Source organism: Papio anubis, chromosome 9 (assembly GCF_008728515.1).
Source record: "Papio anubis isolate 15944 chromosome 9, Panubis1.0, whole genome shotgun sequence".
Taxonomy (NCBI): domain Eukaryota; kingdom Metazoa; phylum Chordata; class Mammalia; order Primates; family Cercopithecidae; genus Papio; species Papio anubis.
Genome location: NC_044984.1, coordinates 11,783,863 through 11,804,024, shown reverse-complemented (window position 1 = coordinate 11,804,024; position 20,162 = coordinate 11,783,863).

The following is a 20,162-nucleotide window of genomic DNA, read 5'->3' as shown; positions in this document are numbered from 1 at the left end:
CTTTCCATTTATTTCCACTAGCAAAATGATTATGTGAAGAAAATATGTGTTCCACGTTAAAGTGACAAACCCCCTTTTTCCCATCAGTGAGCAAAGAGCTTCACTTGGGAGCATTCTAGCAGAATGTTAGCCTACACGGAGACAGTGGTAAGTCAGCTCTGATAAATGGCCAAATCCACTTGGGATCTGTTCTAGTTAACTTTTTAAAGAAGTATTGTAGACATTTTCTAAAGTTGGACTACGTTAAAAATGTACCAATATTATTTTATATCCTTACCTAAATTGACCAGCAGTCAGTTTACGCTTAATTTAGAACAACATTGGAAATAATAACTAGCACTAAGATTGATGCTGCAATTTTTACTGGTTACCAATGAAAATTTCTGAGAAAGGCTTTTAATAAAGTTTTCCAGACAAGTTACAGATGAGGCAACAAAGAGTCCAGAAGACCCCTGGGTCAGTTTGACACTTCTTTTCTCTGGACTTCAATACGGTTATCTGTAAAACAGGACATTTGGTCCCGTCCAAGTGTTACCAGAGTTTTTACAGATAAAAATGGAATTCAGATGCGAACTTAATACAGTGAGCACTAGAGGGCAGTAGCCGGTCAGTAAGTACAGCAATTAAGACAAATGCAGGAAATGACAGAAAAGGCTTTTCTTCTCCTTCCTCCTCACCTCTTCCTTCCTCCTCGTCTCCTTCCCCTCTGCTCTCCCGGTACCCCTCCCCCATTTCCCTGGTTTACACTAAGCTCATAAAGTACATTAAGAGTGTACATTAAAGTACATTAAATAATACTTTTCTTATATTTTCCAACTTAACAGCTTGACACAAATCTCCAAGGGGTTTACATAAGCTTTAAGTAGGTTGAATAAATAAAACCTTGAGTCAATTTAATCTAACAAGTATTTATTGAATATCCGCATCTAGGCCAGAATCAGATTAGTAACCAAGTGCCTTGGAATTTTAAAATGTCTCCTCTCTTTATTAATGGATTTAGTGAGTGGAAATAAGGCTTTCTGTGGTGGTTTATAAAGGTATTTTCCTGGCTCTCTTGGAGTTCTCTGTCCACCTTGCTGCAGTCTTTGTTGTGATGGAGAGACCACACAGCAGCGGTCCAGATGAGTGATGCTGCAGGCCCAAACTGGCAGTGGCTGTGAGGATGTAGGTTGTAGGGGGACATCTGGAGTGGAAAGAGTGCTCTTCTCACACAGCTCTGTCTACTTACTGCCCCTAGGACAGTGGGCGCAACTGTGGCAAGGGCCGTCAGGGTAGAGGAATCCCTTAGAGGAATTCAGCAGTGACTAGTGTGGTCAGCCTTTCAGACAAGGCCCATTGAGTTATGAGCCCCATCCTTTGGTTTGTAGAAAGAGAAGGTGGCAGCCTAGAACAGGTGAGATGAGGAAGGTCCTTCTGCTCAAACATACTCTCTCCATATTTTACCAACACGATACTGACCTAGGTTAAAAAGCTACTCCTGGCCAGGTGCAGTGGCTCACACCTTGTAATCCCAGCACTTTGGGAGGCCGAGGTGGGTGGATCACCTGAGGTCAGGAATTCAAGACCAGCCTGGCCAACATGATGAAACCCCATCTCTACAAAAATATAAAAATTAGCCAGGCATGGTGGCAGGCACCTGTAATCCCAGCTACTCGGGACGCTGAGGCAGGGCAATCACTTCAGCCCGGGATGGGGAGGTGGCAGTGAGCCGAGATCATGCCATTGCACTCCAGCCTAGGCGACAGAGTAAGACTCCATCTCAAAAAAAAAAAAAAAAATGCTACTTTTAGCCAGGCACACAGTGGCTCACATCTGTAATCCCAGCCCTTTGGGAGACTGAGGTGGGAGGATCACTTGAGCTCAGGAGGTCGAGGCTGCAGTGAGCCATGATCATGCCACTGCACTCCAGCCTGGGCGACAGAACGAGAGCCCATCTAAAAAAAAAAAAAAAAAAAAAAGCTGCTCTTAAAAAACCCGAGGACTCCTGGATGAATACTGCTGTGTGCCTGTTTCTCAATTATCCCTGGCCTGAGCGAGGCACTTTCAGAACTCTTTGGCTCCCAGTCTGTGGTGGACACTACCGATCACCTGCCCCGCAGCCAGCTCCAGTCCCACTCCTGCCTCATTTGTTACAGGCTGGAGGTGCCAGATTCAGGGAGGGACCTGTGACCCAAGTTTTAGCTGAAAGGAAACCTACCAGGGGCTTCTAGGAGAGATTTTCTTGCTTGTAAAGAGAAGGCTGCAGAAGGAGAAAAGCTCTTTTTGCCCACATCCCCTTATTTCATGGTTGGGATGCGACCATGTGAGGACTTGGTCGTTGCAGCTATGGTGGCCTCCCTGCCATGATGAGGGGAGAAGGCACTGCCACACTGAACGTGGCACTGGGTACAGGAAGAGTCCGGTCCGGGATGCCTTGGTTAATTGACGGGACAAACCCTGGAACTGCCAACTTCCATCTTGTTCTGTAATAATAAATCTCTAATATTTGTACCACTTTTAGTCGAGTATTCTATGATTTATTACTTATTGAGAGCAAACACTTAGAAAATACTTACACTATGTGCCAGGTTCACTTTTACGTATACTAACTCATTTCAATTCTACAACAAACTTTTGAATAATTTTAATCCTTATTCTGTAGATAAGGAAACTGAGACAGAGAAGTTTAAGGGCCTTGCCGGAGGTCACTTGCCCAGACAATCTGGCTCCAGAGTTGCCACTTTTTACATTGTTATAACTGGAATGATACACGATGTAACCAAAAAGAGGTTTGCAGTAGATTGGAAATGTTCTAGAAAGCTTTTTGTTGTTGTTTGAGACAGAGTCTTGCTTTGTCACCCAGGCTGGAGTGTAGTGGCGCAAACACAGCTTACTGCACCCTCCAACTCTCAGGCTCAAGTGATTCTCCCACCTCAGCCCCCCAAGTAGCTGGGACTACAAGTGTATGCCACCATACCCAGCTAATTTTTGTATTTTTGTAGATACAGGGTTTTGCCATGTCGGCCAGGCTGGTCTCAAATCCCTGGACTCAAGCAATCTGCCCATTTCAACCTTCTGAAGTGCTGGGATTACAGGCATGAGGCACCATGTCCAGTCCTCGATAGCTTTTATTTTTATTTATTTATTTAGAGACAGAGTTTTGCTCTTGTCGCCCAGGCTGGAGTGCAATGGCGCGATCTTGCCTCACTGCAACCTCTGCCTCCCGGGTTCAAGTGACTCTTCTGCCTCAGCCTCCTGAGTAACTGGGATTATGGATGTACACTACCATGGCCAGCTAATTTTGTATTTTTAGTAGAGGAGATGGGGTTTCACCATGTTGGCCAGGCTGGTCTTGAACTCCAGACCTCAGGTGATATGCCCGCCTCGGCCTCCCAAAGTGTTGAGATTATAGATGTGAGCCCGCCCCTAGATAGCTTTTTGTTTGTTTGTTTTTTAGACGGCGTCTTGCTCTGTCGCCCAGGCTAGACTGCAGTGGCACAATCTCAGCTCACTGCAGCCTCTGCCTCCCAGGTTCTAGCAATTCTCCTGCCTCAGCCTCCCAAGTAGCTGGGATTATAGGTGCCCACCACCACACCCAGCTAATTTTTTAAATTTTTGGTAGAGATGGGGTTTCACCATGTAGGCAAGGCTGGTCTTGAACTCCTGACCTCAAGTGATCCACTCGCCTTGGCCTCCCGCAGTGCTGGGATTACAGGTGTGAGCCATTGCGCCCGGCCTCGATAGCTTTTAAATGGTGTTGAGCTGAATGATACCTTGAGCCAAAAGCATGGAAATGAAGAGGTCAGTGGTCTCATTCTAGAGTGGGCTTCATCCACTTTCCCAGTTGCTGATCACCTGTGCCAAAGTTAAGAGTGACTCCTCGGGGACACACCAGAGCAGAGAACCCAAGCTGTTTCCGTGTCCTGCCACCTGGGTTTATAGTACCACCAGCCACCCAGTCCCTCCTGTATTGAGCAACTTCAAAGTCATACTCTTTCTCCTGCGGCCTCAGCCTCCACATCCAACGTCTACCAAATATTACCTATTCTCTTTCAAAGATGCCTCTCAAAGTCAGCCGTTCCCACTGCTGCCTCCTGTTTAGTCTCCCTAACTTGCTTGTCCTTGCTCTGCTCCCACGTCACATATTCCCTCCTTACGACTTCAAGTTACATTAAAAGCACAACACACAGTACATATACCTCCACACATGACACTGTGCTCCCAGTACCTCTGGGGATGATTACCAGTTGCATGTGGCAGGTGTACCAAGGCTCCCCATGCACTAGCCCCAACCTAACCACATTGCGTCTACCTCTGTCCCGTGAAACCTGGGCTGTAGCTACACCACCCTTTTCAACATTTCTCAGTATTGTCAGACGCTATGACGAGCCATCCTATTCCCTCTGCTTGTAAATGCCTTTCCCCCTTGTTCACTTGGCAAATTTCCGCTCATCCTTCAAGACCACGCTTACACGTCACCTCCACCAGGGTCTCCCCACACTCTCCCAGGAGAAGTATCAATTCCTCCTGGGTTTCTGACACAGCTCGTGATTTATACCATTAGTGAAACACTTCCATGGAATCATCATGTATCAGGTTATATATTACCCCGCTAGACTGGGATGCGTTAGACAGCAACGTTTCTCTGATTCCACCATGCCTAACAGTGTGTCTGGCACATAGGCATTCAATAAGTGATCATGAGTGAATTTTATAACCTGTTCATGAAAGGTCATTTCTTTCAGCAATGGGCAGTAATGTGATTTGGCTGCATACAGACCAGCTTCTATATCATGCAGTGAAAGTGAAACCACTGACGTGCATTTTTTAGTAAAATGGGATAAAATCTGGGTGCACAGTAATGAAGTGTATACTCTTACTTTAACTAAGCCCATGTGCAGAGGGATGGGTAGATAAGTATTTGATTTTGTTTATTTCTCTCCTTTGGGTTCAGATAGTATAGTTTCCTTAGCCTATAGAGAGGAGGAGCTGACAGAATGTGCTTTTGTTTGTGTTCTTATATTTTTGATTAATTTTTTTCCCTTTCTTTCCTACCTTCTTTCCCTCACTTTCTGTCTCTCTCTCCCTTCCTCTCTCCCTCCCTCTCTCTCTCTTTCTCTCTCTCTCTCTCTTTCTCCCTTCCCTTCCCTTTCCTGCCCTCCCCTCCCCTCCCACTCCCACTCCTCCCCTCTCCTCCCCTCCTTCCCTCGCTCCCTCCCTCCCTCCCTCCCTCGCTTTCTTCCTTCCTTCCTTTCATCACTCTGTTGCGCAGGCTGGAGTGCAGTGGCATGACAGCTCACTGCAGCCTCCACCTCCCGGACCCAGGTGATCGTCCCACCTCAGGCCCCCAAGTAGCTGGGACTATAGATAGGCGCACACCACCACGCCTGGCTAATTTTCATATTTTTTATGGAGACAGGGTCTCCCTCTGTTTTATAGAGACAGGGTCTTGAACTGGGCTCAAGCAATTCGCCCACCTCGGCCTCCCAAAGTGCTGGGATTACAGGCATGAGCCACTGTGCCTCGTTGGTTAATTTTTAATTAAAGTGACTTTTAGAGTACTTTTATAGACAAAATCAGGTTCAGAATCGAAGTTACTTGTCCCCAAATTATCATGTCAGTGAACAAAAGAGTTCAAACTAAAACCAAGGGCTCCAGCCTCCCTGTTCCATATTCTTCCCTAACACTGTGCTAGTGTGAGCAGTGTGTGGGCACAGTGTGAAAATAGTGCATCTAGTAACATACATCCAGATATTGGAGAGGGGAGGGTCCAATTTTGAGTTTCAATCTCATTATATATTATGTAATTTATAATTTATTTAGTAAACATTTGTTTTTCATATGTTCTCAATGAGAAACATCTATTTATGTGTAAGTAATAGAACATGAGTACACATAGGATTTGTTAAAGACTAAAGTCCAGGCCAGGCGCAGTGGCTCATGCCTGTAATCCTAACACTTTGGGAGGCCGAGGTGGGTGGATCACTTGAGGCCAGAGGTTTGAGACCAGCCTGGGCAACATAACGAAACCCCATCTCTATTAAAAAAAAAAAAAAAATTAGCCAGGCATGGTGGTGCGTGCCTGTAATCCCAGCTACTCAGGAGGCTGAGGCAGGAGAATTGCTTGAACCTGGGAGGCGGAGGTTGCAGTGAACTGAGATCATGCTACCACACTCCAGCCTGGGTGACAGAGTGAGACTCGGTCTCAAAAAACAAAACCCCCAAAACACTAAATTCTGTAATTCTGATTTTATGCAAATACTGTGTATCAAGGGTCCACAGAATTACCTAAGCAATTGTATTTGTTTTCACCTTTTTTACATGGATAATTGGTCTTCCCAGCAATATTTTAAATGCCTGGAATATTAGCACTTCACTTAAGTTTCTTTTTATCTGTTAGTCATTTATTGTTTTCCCCCTGTAGCTACAGCTCATGTCCATGTTTTTTTCATCTAGTCTTAATTACAGTGCTATAAAGGATGAGAAAAACAGCTGAAAGCTAAAGGATTTGCCCAGCCTGGTCTTCTGCGTCTCCATCCCAGCTTTTTTGCTGTGAGAAGTCCTGCTGGCCCATGCATTGTCTTGGTGATCAATGAACTAACATCTGTTAGTTTTAACATATTCTAGACTCCCAACACTCGAAGGTTTTTCGTCTTTCTTTTCTTGGGACAAAAGGAAACTCAAATGCAGCCAGACAGGAATGGTCAAAGTTAGGAGCAGTGAGATCTCTCAGAGGTCAGGCCTCTACTGCCCCTTATCCCATTCATTCTCCATTCTTTCTAGAACCACCCTCAACTTCTCAGGCCCTGAGACCTGCATCCCTCCAGCATCTCTCTGCCTTCTAAGGCATGGTTCTCCGGAGAATGGGGAGATGGATGGGATGTCCAGGCTCTGCTTGAGGGGCCTATCTCCTTGAAGACTTCGCCTGTTCTCACAGTCCCTGAAAGCCTACTTCACTCACATCATCAGAGGAGAAAAGGAAACTTTCACCAACTGTATTAGTCAAGGTTCTCTTAGAGGGACAGAACTAATAGGACATATATATATATGTGTATATATATATATCTCCTATGATTGATTGATAGATAGATAGATAGACAGACATAAAGGGGAATTTATTAAGTATTAACCTCCAAGATCACAAGGTCCCACAATAGGCTGTCTGCAAGCTGAGAAGCAAGGAGAGCCAGCCCAAGTCCTAAAACTGAAGAACTTGGAGTCCAACATTTGAGGGCAGGAGGCATCCAGCATGGGAGAAAGATGTAGGCTGGGCGGCTGGGCCAGTCTCTCTCCTTTTCACATTTTTCTGCCTGCCTTATATTCACTGGCAGCTGATCACATTGTGCCCACCAGATGAAGGGTGGATCTGCCTCCCCCAGCCCACTGACTCCAATATTAATCTCTTTTGGCAACAGCCACGCAGATACACCCAAGATTAATACTTTGTATCCCTCGATCAAATCAAGTTGACATTCAGTATTAACCATCACACCAACGATCACAACACACACTTGACTACATACATTTGCAGGCCTTTAAGGCAGATTTATCCATTTTCATAAGCTGAAGAAGATAAAAAGGTGGAAGGCAGCGGTGGGAGGATCACTTAAGACCAGGAGTTTGAGACCAGCCCTAGCAACCTAGCAAGACCCTGTCTCTAAAGAATTTTTTTTTTTTAAAAGAAGAAAGCTGAAAGGATAATGTAGAAGAAATAGTATTTGAAGCTAATGCATGAGTTTCTAAGTGAGTGAGGGTGAGTAGGTGAAAGACAGGATTCCAGGGACTGGGCAGATGAACCATTAGCAAACAAATGGAATATTATTGTCTTTTTGTGGGTTTTTTGGTTGTTGTTTGTTTGTTTGTTTTTCTCTTTTAGAGACAGGGTATTGCTCCATTGCCCAGGCCAGAGGCAGTGGTATGATCAGAGCTCAATGCTGCCTTGACCTCCTGGGTTCCAGTGATCCTCCTGCCTCAGCCTCCCAAGTAGCTGGGACTACAGGTGTGCACCACCATGCCTAGTTAATTTTTAAAATTTTTTGTAGAGACAGGGTTTCGCTATGCTGCCCAGGCTGGTCTCAAACTCCTGGCCTCAAGGGATCCTCCCACCTCAGCTTCCCAAAGTGCTAGGATTACAGGTATGAGCCACTGTGCTCGGCCTCGTTGTTTAATATTAATGAAAGTATACCTGGTGCTAAATTTATTTAGCCTCAGTCAGTGTCCCCAACAAACCCCTTAGGCATTCCATGCCAGGCTGACCAGGTACAGTGGCCCACAAGCCAAACGCTACTGCCACACAGCCTCCTTTTTGAATGTCCCAGAGTAGAGAGGAATAGGGACAGCTGCATTTTTGCAGCCAGCCAGGAGCTCCAGAGAGATCCCTTCCCAGCAGCCCCTGCCTTCCAGACAGGCGTTCCTATGCTCCAGTTATGTTCTGCAAATCTCAGCTTTTTTCACATCCTCATCAGTCAACATCATCAGCAAGCTTAGGGGGAGAGAGCCAAAAAAGTTCTTATCTTTAAAAAAAAAAAGGAAAGCCTTGCATTAGAGGGACTTTGTCCAGCGCTGTTACACCCACCCTCCCTTCCTTCCACTCAACCATAACTTTGAAAACTGTCCCCAGACACAATAAAGTCCCCCTGACTGGATTTACGACCTTCCAAGCTGCAGTGGAGAGGAAAAAGGCCCAACTCTGAGAAAAACAAGTATCCAGGGAGGACGGTGTGTGCTGAATTTTAAAATGTTAAATTACGGTGAAAAATTTGCTGGAAAAGAAACTATCTTTCAAATTGTGCTACATAGTAAAGTTAATGGAGCCCATATGTCGTCTACTAAAATTTAGAAAAACAAACTAAAAACAATACTTTCGCGCCTGCCAGGCTGAAATGTGATCTACTTCTTAATATTCACCCAACCCAGAGTGAAATGCTTTAAAATGGTAATGATTCCAAAGTGCAGCCCGAGCTCAGTGGATAAACAACAGACCTCAAACCCTGCGGTCGGGGGGCTCATGTTCTCAACGTAGCTCTGGGCAAGTCACTTAATCTCATGGTTCCTTCTCAATTTTCTCAGCTCTGAAATGGGGATGGCAGCACTTCACGAGGTGTTTACGAGGCGTACTAAGATGATTGTAAAACATTTTACAAATGTTTAATAACCGATGCCTTTTCATAATTTGGCTTTATAACCTCTTTCATTATTCTTTCAGTGGTGTGGAAATAAATGAGTACAGGGGCTATTTACTCAGAGCTCGCTATGGTATGGGAGTCAGCCTCCATCACTTTGGCAGAAAGTCAAAGCAGGCAGAGGAGTGAGAGAATTTACAGTGACAAAAAGGGAAGGCTTCAGGTTTGCCTGGATTGGAGTTTATTGCCATGGGGAAGTGGAAGATGGACTAACTTAGAAGCAGGGCAGCCTGGGCGCGGTGGCTCACGCCTGTAATCCCAGCATTTTGGGAGGCTGAGGTGGGAGGCGCACAAGGTCAGGAGTTCAAGGCCAGCCTGGCCAACATAGGGAAACCCCGTCTCTACTAAAAATATAAATGAATAGTGGCCGGGCGCAGTGGCTCAAGCCTGTAATCCCAGCACTTTGGGAGGCCGAGACAGGCGGATCACGAGGTCAGGAGATTGAGACCATCCTGGCTAACACGGTGAAACCCCGTCTCTACTAAAAAAAAATACAAAAAACTAGCTGGGCGAGGTGGCGGGCGCCTGTAGTCCCAGCTACTCGGGAGGCTGAGGCAGGAGAATGGCGTGAACCTGGGAGGCGGAGCTTGCAGTGAGCTGAGATCCGGCCACTACACTCCAGCCTGGGCAACAGAGCGAGACTCCGTCTCAAAAAAAAAAAAAAATTATATATATATAAAAAAATAAATGAATGAATGAATGACTAAATAAATAAATAAATAAATAAATAAATAAGCTGGGCATAGTGGTGCGTGCCTGTCGTCCCAGCTACTAGGGAGGCTGAGGCAGGAGAATCACTTTAACCTGGGAGGCAGAGGTTGCAGTGAGCCCAGATCGCATCACTGCACTCCAGCCTGGGTGACAAAGCGAAACTCTGTCTCAAAAAAAAAAAAGAAGCAGGGCATCTTGGGTGATTAGTCTGAGGAACATCTTTGGCTTTCTCTGGTCGGTGCCGAGTTGGAAACCAAGTGGTTTGGCTTTCCCAGCTGCTGCTGCAAAGGTTGTGAGACTCAGTTCTATTCCCAATGCTCTGGCCATTGTCCATTGTTTGTATACTCATCGGCGAAAAATTAAAGATAGGAGGGTTCTGACTACCCCAGGAGACAACCAGGTGCCTGTCTAGCAGCCTAGGAAGTAATTTATATTTTTTTATACCTTTTAAATGCTTTTAGAAGAAGCAAATTTAGAAGATAGACTGCTGAACCAACAATTTTCACTCTCTTGAGTCAATGGGTACAACGAGCTAGTAATCAGGACAATTGAGCTCCAGGCGTGAGTCTATTATAAGATGGGCGAAAGGGAGGCGGGAAGACTAATGACAAGTCACATAACCTCTCAGGGCCTCAGTTTCCTTGTGAACAGGCTTCGGGTTCCTATCTGTCTACCCTATTGCATTGTTTGGTTTTGAGGATAAGTGGCCTAACAGTTTGTAAAAGGATCCTATAAAGCAGTTTTTTTGTTTTGTTTTTTTTTAAGACAGTCTTGCTCTGTCGCCCAGGCTGGAGTACAGGGGTGCAATCTTGGCTCAGTGCAACCTCTGCCTCCTAGATTCTAGCGTCCCTTCTCATGCTTCAGTCTCTCGAGTAGCTAGAATTACAGGTTCACGCCACCACACCTGGCTTATTTTAGTATTTTTAGTAGAGACTGGGTTTCACTGTGTTGGCCAGCCTGGTCTTGAACTACTGGCCTCAAGCGATCCACCTGCCTTGGCCTCCCAAAGTGCTGAGATTACAGGCATGAGCCACTATGTCTGGCCCTGGCTAATTTTTGTATTTTTAATAGAGATGGGGTTTCACCATTTTGGCCAGGCTGGTCTTGAACCCCAGACCTTGTGATCCATCTGCCTCGGCCTCCCAAAGTGCTGGGATTACAGACGTGAGCCACCACACCTGGCCCTATAAAGCAGATAGTTTAAACCCTATAAAACAGGCACTTTAGAAGTGTGCTATGGAAGAACGTGGCATAAGCCTTTGAAGTTCCACCTAGTGAACTGGAGTCTTGAAAGTGCCCACATGTCCTGTAGGGAAACTGCCAGACTCTTACAGACTCACCCTCTTTCCCATCTCTGTCTCCACCAAGGCCCACCCCTGCCCACTCCTCTGCTCCTCTGTTTTCAGTCTCTGTGAATGGAATCACCAGAAACTTGGGAATTTCTTTGGGCCTCCACAGGAAACTTGCATACTTGACTTCAACCTCTCGTTAATTCCTCTATTTATTAAAAAATAATGAGTTCCTTATTGCTATTTTAACATGAAATAATAAATATTTTTTTAATTTCTTATTTTAAATTTCTAATGTAGTGAATATTGATAGCTGTAACCAACATAAACAAAATCTCTTTGGGTCTTCAACAATAGTTAAGAATGAAAAGGGGCCAGGCAGCACTTTGAGAGGCCGAGGCGGTCAGATCACCCGAGACCAGCCTGGCCAACAATGGCGAAACCCCGTCTCTACCAAAAATATGAAAATTAGCCCGCTATGGTGGCAGGTGCCTGTAATCCCAGCTACTTGGGAGGCTGAGGCACAAGAATGGTGTGAACCCGGCAAGTGGAGATTGCAGTGAGCTGAGATCATGTCACTGCACTCCAACCTGGGCAATAGAGCAAGACTCAGTCTCAAAAAAACAAAAACAAAAATAACATAAGATTGTAAAGGGTTCTAAAACTAAAACTTCATTAGCCACTGCTTTAGATAATCTTACCCTTTGTCTCAGTGATTCTACTGCTAGGATTCTATTTTAAGGCCATAGAATTGCACATAGAAATGAATGCACAGTATGCTTGTTGCAGCACAATTATCAGTAGAATCAACCTGAGTCTCTGAATAGGATTAAATAATTCACAGAACATTCATGAAATAAAATATTATACAGTTAATAAACATTTTCAAAGAATTTTGATGATGGCGAAATGCTAGCAGGGTAATAGTAAATGAAATAGCAGTACATGAAACCATACTGAGAATGCTCACAATTTTGTGTTTATGTATATGTACAGCTTAAAATATACTATATACACCAAACTGTTCCCAGTGATTCTCCATTTTTGGGTTATTGGTCTCTGGGTGATATTTTTCTGTATTTACATGTTGTCTACAGAAAACTCCCATATCACTTTTATAATTAGAAAAACATAAAAATTACTTGAAAAACATTTATAACACCAAATATATATATGTGTGTGTGTGTGTGTGTGTGTGTGTATGTGTGTGTATTTTTTTTTTTGGAAACTAGGTCTCACTCTGTCACCCAGGCTGGAGTGCAGTGGCGCGATCTTGGCTTACTACAATCTCCTCTTCCCAGGCTCAAACCTCCCACCTGAGCCTTCCAAGTAGCTGGGACTATAGGGGCCAAGTAGCCACCACGCCCAGCTAATTTTTGTATTTTCTGTGAGACAGGGTTTCGCCATGTTGCCCAGGTTGGTCTCAAAGTCCTGAACTTAAAGCTATCTGCCCATCTCGCCTCTTTAAGTGCTGGGATTACAGTGAGCCACTGCACCCAGCTAACATTTACACTTTTAATACATAAGCTTCCAGCCTTCCAAAGGACAAGGATCCATAATTTACCTTTTTTGTGTGTGAGGACGCGAGAGGAGGAGCATTTGCTATAGCACTTACAGGTATAAAATCCTGTCTAGCCACTACTTTAATATCCAATCATATGTCTGGTGTCTGAAAAGTCTTCTCTTTCATAATCACAGAGCCCAAGCTACAATCAGGATAGGCCAGAAATCAGGCATACCAGCGGGAACAGGCAGAGGCCACTGACTCAAATATATAGCAAAGTCAATTTTCTTTGGCATTAACCTTGGAGAAAATGATAAGACCAAAAGATAAGCCTATGAAGCCAGGTACAGTGGCTCATGTCTGAATCTCAGCACTTTGGGAGGCCAAGGTGGGAGGACTGCTTAAATCCAGCAGTTTGAGACCAGCTGGGCAACAGTGAGACTCTGTTTCTACAAAAAATTAAAAATACAAAAATTTACTGGGCATGGTGGCATGCACCTGTAGTCCCAGCTGCACAAGAGGCCAAGGTGGGAGGATCATTTGAGCCCAGGAGGTTGAGGCTGCAGTGACCATGTTTGCATCACTGGACTCCAGCCTGGGTGTCTAAAAAAAAATAAAAATAAAAATAAAAGAAATAGGCCAGGCGCAGTGGCTCACACCCATAATCCCAGCACTTTCGTAGGCCAAGGTGGGCAGATCATGAGGTCAAGAGATGAAGACCATCCTGGCTAACATGGTAAAACCCCGTCTCTACTAAAACTACAAAAATTAGCTAGGCGTGGTGGTGCCCGCCTGTAGTCCCAGCTGCTTGGGAGGCTAAGGCAGGAGAATCACTTGAACCCGGAAGGTGGAGGTTGCGGTGAGCTGAGATTTCGCCACTGCACTCCTGCCTGGGCGACAGAGCGAGACTCCATCTCAGAAAATAAATACATAAAGAAATAAATGAAATATATATTTTTATATATTTCTTTTTTATATATACTATTTTTATACATTATATATATACATATATATATGTCACTCCTCTGAAGCAGTGTCACTGTAGCATCTGCGAGTCAGTCCAAGCAGGATTGGGAAGACAATTGGCAAGTGATTGGAAGAAGGCCAAAGAGAAAGCCCTTGGTCACTGGGGAGATCTGTCTGCAAGACCACAGGCTCCAATCTCAAGGTGTCAGAACCTGTGGATGATCTGAGGCAATTAAGAAATTAGAGCCCACAGTCCCTTCGTTCGGGGTGGGACGGGGGGTGCTGCAGAAAAAGTAGGTTTCAGAGACATTCCTGAAAGCCGTAGGTCAGACATACTCAGTTCAGCCAAGGGAGCTGGTGCTAATTTCTACCTCACGGGGTTGTGTTCAGGATTAAATAAATCACGGCAGGCAAAATATTCAGCACAGAGCCTGCATCGTGGAAATAAAGAGGAGTCACTATTCATCATCATTACCGGTCTTACTGCTTTCTCAGGTCTCACAAAAATGGGGAGTTGGGTGTATATATTCTTGGGTGTATATATTCTCATATAGGTAAGAATCAGTGTTCCTTGGGGACATTTTCCCTAATGGACCAACCCTAGAAATTCTCCAGTAAAGACCACTCTGGGACAGATGTTCCTTCCAGGCCTGCAAGAGCTTTTGGGTGAAGGAGAACTCATAGTGACAGCTGATTGTTTGATCTTTAGGCAAGACTGTTCTACCCGAGCAACTCCTCTGCACTGCACACAGGCCCTCTCACATACAGCCTGTAAAAACGGGACTTTACTCCCTGTGCTGGTTTATCTCTGGTGTAGTGGGGAAAAGCCAAAACGAAGTTCACTTGCTTCCCTTAACCCTTGGAATCCTAACTGTTACCCAACCAAACTTGGATCTGCTTACCCAGCACACAGGAAACAAACAGACAAACGCTGATGCTGGGATTTACAGCAAGAGGAAGTGACGCATTTATTGCCTGGTGCCAGGCCAGGAGAACTGGGGAGCAAACTAATGCTGAAGGCTTCAACTCCCTAATGACTTACAAGTAAGGATGTTTAAGAAAGCAGAAGTTGGCCAGGTGGTTCACACCTGTAATCCCAGCACTTTGGGAAGCGGAAGCAGGAGGATAGCTTGAGCCCAGGGTTCGAGATCAGCCTGGGAAACAGTGAGACCCTGTCTCTATTTTTCATAAAAATAAAGAAATACACACACACACATATACGTATATATACACACATATATATGTAGACGTCTATATATATATACACGTGTATATGTATACGTATATACGTGTGTATACATATATACATATATACACACGTGTATACATAGTCTATATATATATACACGTGTATATGTATACGTATATACGTGTGTATACATATATACGTATATACACACGTGTATACATATATACGTGTATATGTATATATGCATATATGTGTATACATACACATATATACGTGTATATGTATATATGCATGTATGTGTATACATACACATATATACGTATATATATACACGACTATATATATATATATATATTTTTTTTTCGAGACAGAGTCATACTCTGTTGCCCAGACTGGGGTGCAGTGGCATGATCTCGGCTCACTGCAGCCTCCGCCTCCCAGGTTCAAGTGATTCTCCTGCCTCAGCTTCCCAAGTAGCTAGGAATACAAGCGTGTGCCACCATGCCCTGCTAATTTTTGTATTTTTAGTAGAGACAGGGTTTTGCCATGTTGGCCAGGCTGGTCTTGAACTTCTGACGTCAGTTGATCCGCCCACCTCAGCCTCCCAAAGTGCTGGGATTATAGGCATGAGCCACTGTGCCCGACCAAAAATATTTTTTAAATGGAAAAAAAGAAAGAAAGAAAGAAAGAAAACAAAAGTTACAGGCAAAATAGTAAATCAATATATGGAGGTTATACCTTGGTTTGGCCACCAAAAAGTGCAATATCTCAAAGCAGGAGCTTACAGGTCATAATTGAATTCAGAGACTCTTTGATTTGGAATTGGTTAAGGAGCTTTGTCTAAAAGCTGGGGGTCATCAGAAAGGAATGTTAAGGTTTGGCCTGTGGGCCTGACTCCCTCCAGGCCGCTCAGCAAGAAATTTAGAACAGTCAGAGTTCAGTCCTTACCTTCTCCCTTATCTGAGGTCTATGTGACAGTGGTCAGCATTTTTCATCTGGTGAGGGTCCAGCTTTCTGATAAACAACTCAAAGGACAGGCACGGGGGCTCACGCCCGTAATCCCAGCACTTTGGGAGGCCAAGGCGGGCGGATCACGAGGTCAAGAAATCGAGACCATCCTGGCCAACATGGTAATTCCCTGTCTCTACTAAAAATATAAAAATTATATTATTATTTTTTATATTTTTATAATATAAAATTTATTTTATAAAATATAAATTTATTTTATATAAGGCATGATGGCATGTGCCTGTAGTCCTAGCTACTTGGGAGGCTGAGGCAGGAGAATGGCTTGAACCCGGGAGGCGGATGTTGCAGTGAGCCGAGATCACGCCACTGCACTTCAGCCTGGCGACAGAGCCAGACTCCATCTCAAAAAACAAACAAACAAACAAACAAAAAACAAAAACCAACTCAAGAACATACATTAAGATGTTATCTTTTAGTTTCTACAGGGAACCGAAACAGCTTGTGACTCTAACCTACTTAGGAGACTATTGTTTAAGTTACTGCTCCCTTCTTGGGTTGCTCATTTATTTATCAAGGCTAGCTAGGTGCCTGGAATCTCCTGTGAAGGAACTCAAAACTTGTCCTTTATTTTCGTGCTTGTGGCGGTGGGGGTGGGGGCAACTGGCAGGTCCCTAAGAGGAGTCCCTGCTCCATCTTCTGACATTGACAGATACCACACATTTTATGATTAAGAAACAGAATCACACATATAGATTATGAATCATATCTTAATTCTATTGGGTATATGTTACATAACACAAGTGAAACTTTTTTGTTGGGGTGAGTATTATAAATATTTACTTATAAATGTCCAACATTATAAGATACCAACATTAACAGAAAAAAAGGGGGGAATTTCCCTCCCAATTTTTTTCCCCTTCACTCAAAGCTGAGAAAATATGCCCGACCTTTTACTGTTACCTGTATTGGATCCTGCATTCCCCAGCCTTGTTTACTTATAGATTCAAGTTCAACTTTACCCGGGTCCTGAACTAAAATAAGACTTAGTCAGCGGCTGGGCGCAGTGGCTCATGCCTGTAATCCCAGCACTTTGGGAGGGCAAGGCGGGTGGATCACCTGAGGTCAGGAGTTCAAGACTAGCCTGGCCAACACAATGAAACCCCATCTCTACTAAAAATACAAAAATTAGCTGGGCATGGTGGCAAGTGCCTGCAATCCCAGTTACCCGGGAGGGTGAGGCAGGAGAATTGCTTGAACACGGGAGGTGGAAACTGCAGTGAGCCGAGATCACGTCACTGCACTCCAGACTGGGGGATAGAGCGAGACTCTGTCTCAAAAAAAAAAAAAAAAAAAAAGAGGAGGTCGGGCGCGGTGGCTCAAGCCTGTAATCCCAGCACTTTGGGAGGCCGAGACGGGCGGATCACGAGGTCAGGAGATCGAGACCATCCTGGCTAACCCAGTGAAACCCTGTCTCCACTAAAAAAAATACAAAAAACTAGCCGGGCGAGGTGGCGGGTGCCTGTAGTCCCAGCTACTGGGAGGCTGAGGCAGGAGAATGGCGTAAACCCGGGAGGTGGAGCTTGCAGTGAGCTGAGATCCAGCCATTGCACTCCAGCCTGGGCGACAGAGCGAGACTCCGTCTCAAAAAAATAAAAAATAATAAATAATAAATAAATAAATAAATAAATAAATAAATAAATAAAAGGCCTGGCACAGTGGCTCATGCCTATAATCCCAGCACTTTGGAAGGCCGAGGTGGGCAGATCACTTGAGGTCAGGAGTTCAACACCAGCCTGACCAACATGGTGAAACTCTGTCCCTACTAAAAATTAAAAAATATTAGCCAGGAGTGGTGGCACATGCCTGTAGTCCCAGCTCCTTGGGAGGCTGAAGCAGGAGAATCGCCTGAATCCGGGAGGTGGAAGTTGCAATGAGCTGAGATCACGCCACTGGCACTCCAGCCTGGGCGACAGAGCAAGACTGTCTCAAAAAAAAAAAAAAAAAAAAATTAGGCAGCAAGTAATTGCTCTTCAGGCCTGGTGTATGAAATTCAAGCCTTGGCCTGGCACGGTGGCTCACGCCTGTAATCCCAGCACTTTGGGAGGCCAAGGTGGGCAGATCACCCAAGGTCAGGAGTTCGAGACCAGCTTGGCTAACGTGGTGAAACCCTGTTTCTATTAAAAATATAAAAAATTAGCCGGGTGTGATGGCGTGCACCTATAATCCCAGCTACTTGGGAGGCTGAGGCAGGAGAATCGCTTGAACCCGGGAGGTGGAGGTTGCAGTGAGCTGAGATCTTGCCATTGTACTCCAGCCTGGGTGACAAGGGTGAAACTCTGTCTCAAAAAATAAATAAATAAATAAATAAATAAATAAATAAATAAATAAATACAACTTTAAAAAAAGGAACTTTAAGCCTTAGGCACAATTATATTAACTGTAATAAATATTGTCATTTTTTTCCCCCTTACCCAGTATCCTTCCACTTTCTTCTGGTAACACTATCCTACGTTTTTGTTGAGGGTAGCATATGGGACAGTGAGGGGATGGCGGAAAAGCCGGGTCCCTCCCCAGTCTTTGTATTCATGGTGGGTGCTATTATAGTCCTCTGCTTCTCCAACATGGGGATGGGCTCTGTGTTTACAAATCTGAAGGATTTTTTCAGACTCCGGATACATGGGTGGATATTTAAGCACCAGCTATATAGGCCGTCCCCTGAAATTCTGGTTCAATCAGAGCCAAAGCATCAGTATTTTTTAAATTTCCCAGGTGTGCTGCTGTGTAGACCCGGTTGAGATCCACTGGACCAGCACAGGGAAGCCATGACATGTGGACCCTAAGACCTTCTACTTCTGCCCAATTCAGGGGACTCTCTTTTCCCCTGCCCTTCCTCCATCTGTTTCACTTTTGAACTTCCCTCTGGATTATCCGTATTATAAAGAAAATATTTGTGCTATAAAATTAATACAGAAGTAAAATTTTTAGGTTAAAAGAACTCCACCAGCCGGGCGCTGTGGCTCACGCCTGTAATCCCAGCACTTTGGGAGGCTGAGGCGGGCAGATCACAAGGTCAGGAGATCGAGACCATCCTGGCCAACATGGTGAAACCCCTTCTCTGCTAAAAATACAAAAAATTAGCCGGGCGCGGTGGCGGGCGCCTGTAGTCCCAGCTACTCGGGAGGCTGAGGCAAGAGAATGGTGTGAACCTGGGAGGTGGAGCTTGCAGTGAGCCGAGATCGCGCCACTGCACTCCAGCCTGGGCGACAGAGAGAGACACTGTCTCAAAAAAACAAAAAACAAAAAAACCCAAAAAACAACTCCACCAAAGTTGGTGGATCATTTGTGACATTTTTACTATTTTCAGACCCAGCTGCGGGATCATGCTGTCCTAAGCAGACTCCACGGTTCCAAGCGTGGCATATCTGGGTTAATAGACAGATAATTCTGTCAGTGATGCGAGAAGACAGCCAGCAGTAGGAAGCAGCAGAGACAGTTTGAGGACCTTTTCTAGGGAATCGTGGGCCTATTCTGATAGACTTTTTTTTTTTTTTTTTGAGACAAGGTTTTGCTCTGTCGCCCAGGCTGGAGTGCAGTGATGCACTCAGGACTCACTGCAGCCTCAACTTCCTGAGTTCAAGCAATCCTCCCTCCTTGGCCTTGTGAGTGTCTAGGACTACAGGCACATACACCAACCCTGGCAAATTTTTTTATTTTCTGTAGAGATGGGGTCTCATTTTGTTGTTCAGGCTGGTCTCAAACTCCTGGCCTCAAGCAATCCTCCCACCTTGGCCTCCCAGAGTCCTGGGTTTACAGATGTGAGCTACCACATCCAGCCATATTCTGACATTAGGAAATGTGGAAAGACATGTAGTCCAGCCAAATGCAAATGAGCCTGTAATTCTGTAAAAGAGCATACTTTTCTAAGTTTGGTGCTATCTAGATACTAGAATTTTGATTCGGATACTCACAAGAGATTACTATGGTCCGTGTGTTAGATATATCTAGACCTCCAAAACATGTTTTAATCAGGACCTTATAAAGATAACAGGTAAATGGATTTGTTTGGAAAGACTAGGCCCACGCTCTAGGGCGCAAACCATTTACAGCTTCCTCTCACGGAGGTTCATGTATAGTAAACTATAATGTGATACTTTCTGTGTAACATCATTTATTATCTCTCTGGCAGCAGCAGCTGGAAATTACTGCTCAGACACTTCATGCTCAGTGATCCAAAGGCTACCGTGGCACAGGGCTAAAAGTATTTAATTTGGTGTCCTGAGGTTAGCTTTTCACCTACTTTCCAGTTTAGTGACTGAGACACCTGTTGTAAACCCAGTCTAAGCTAATAAAAGCCGGTGAACTCTGGCCAAAGT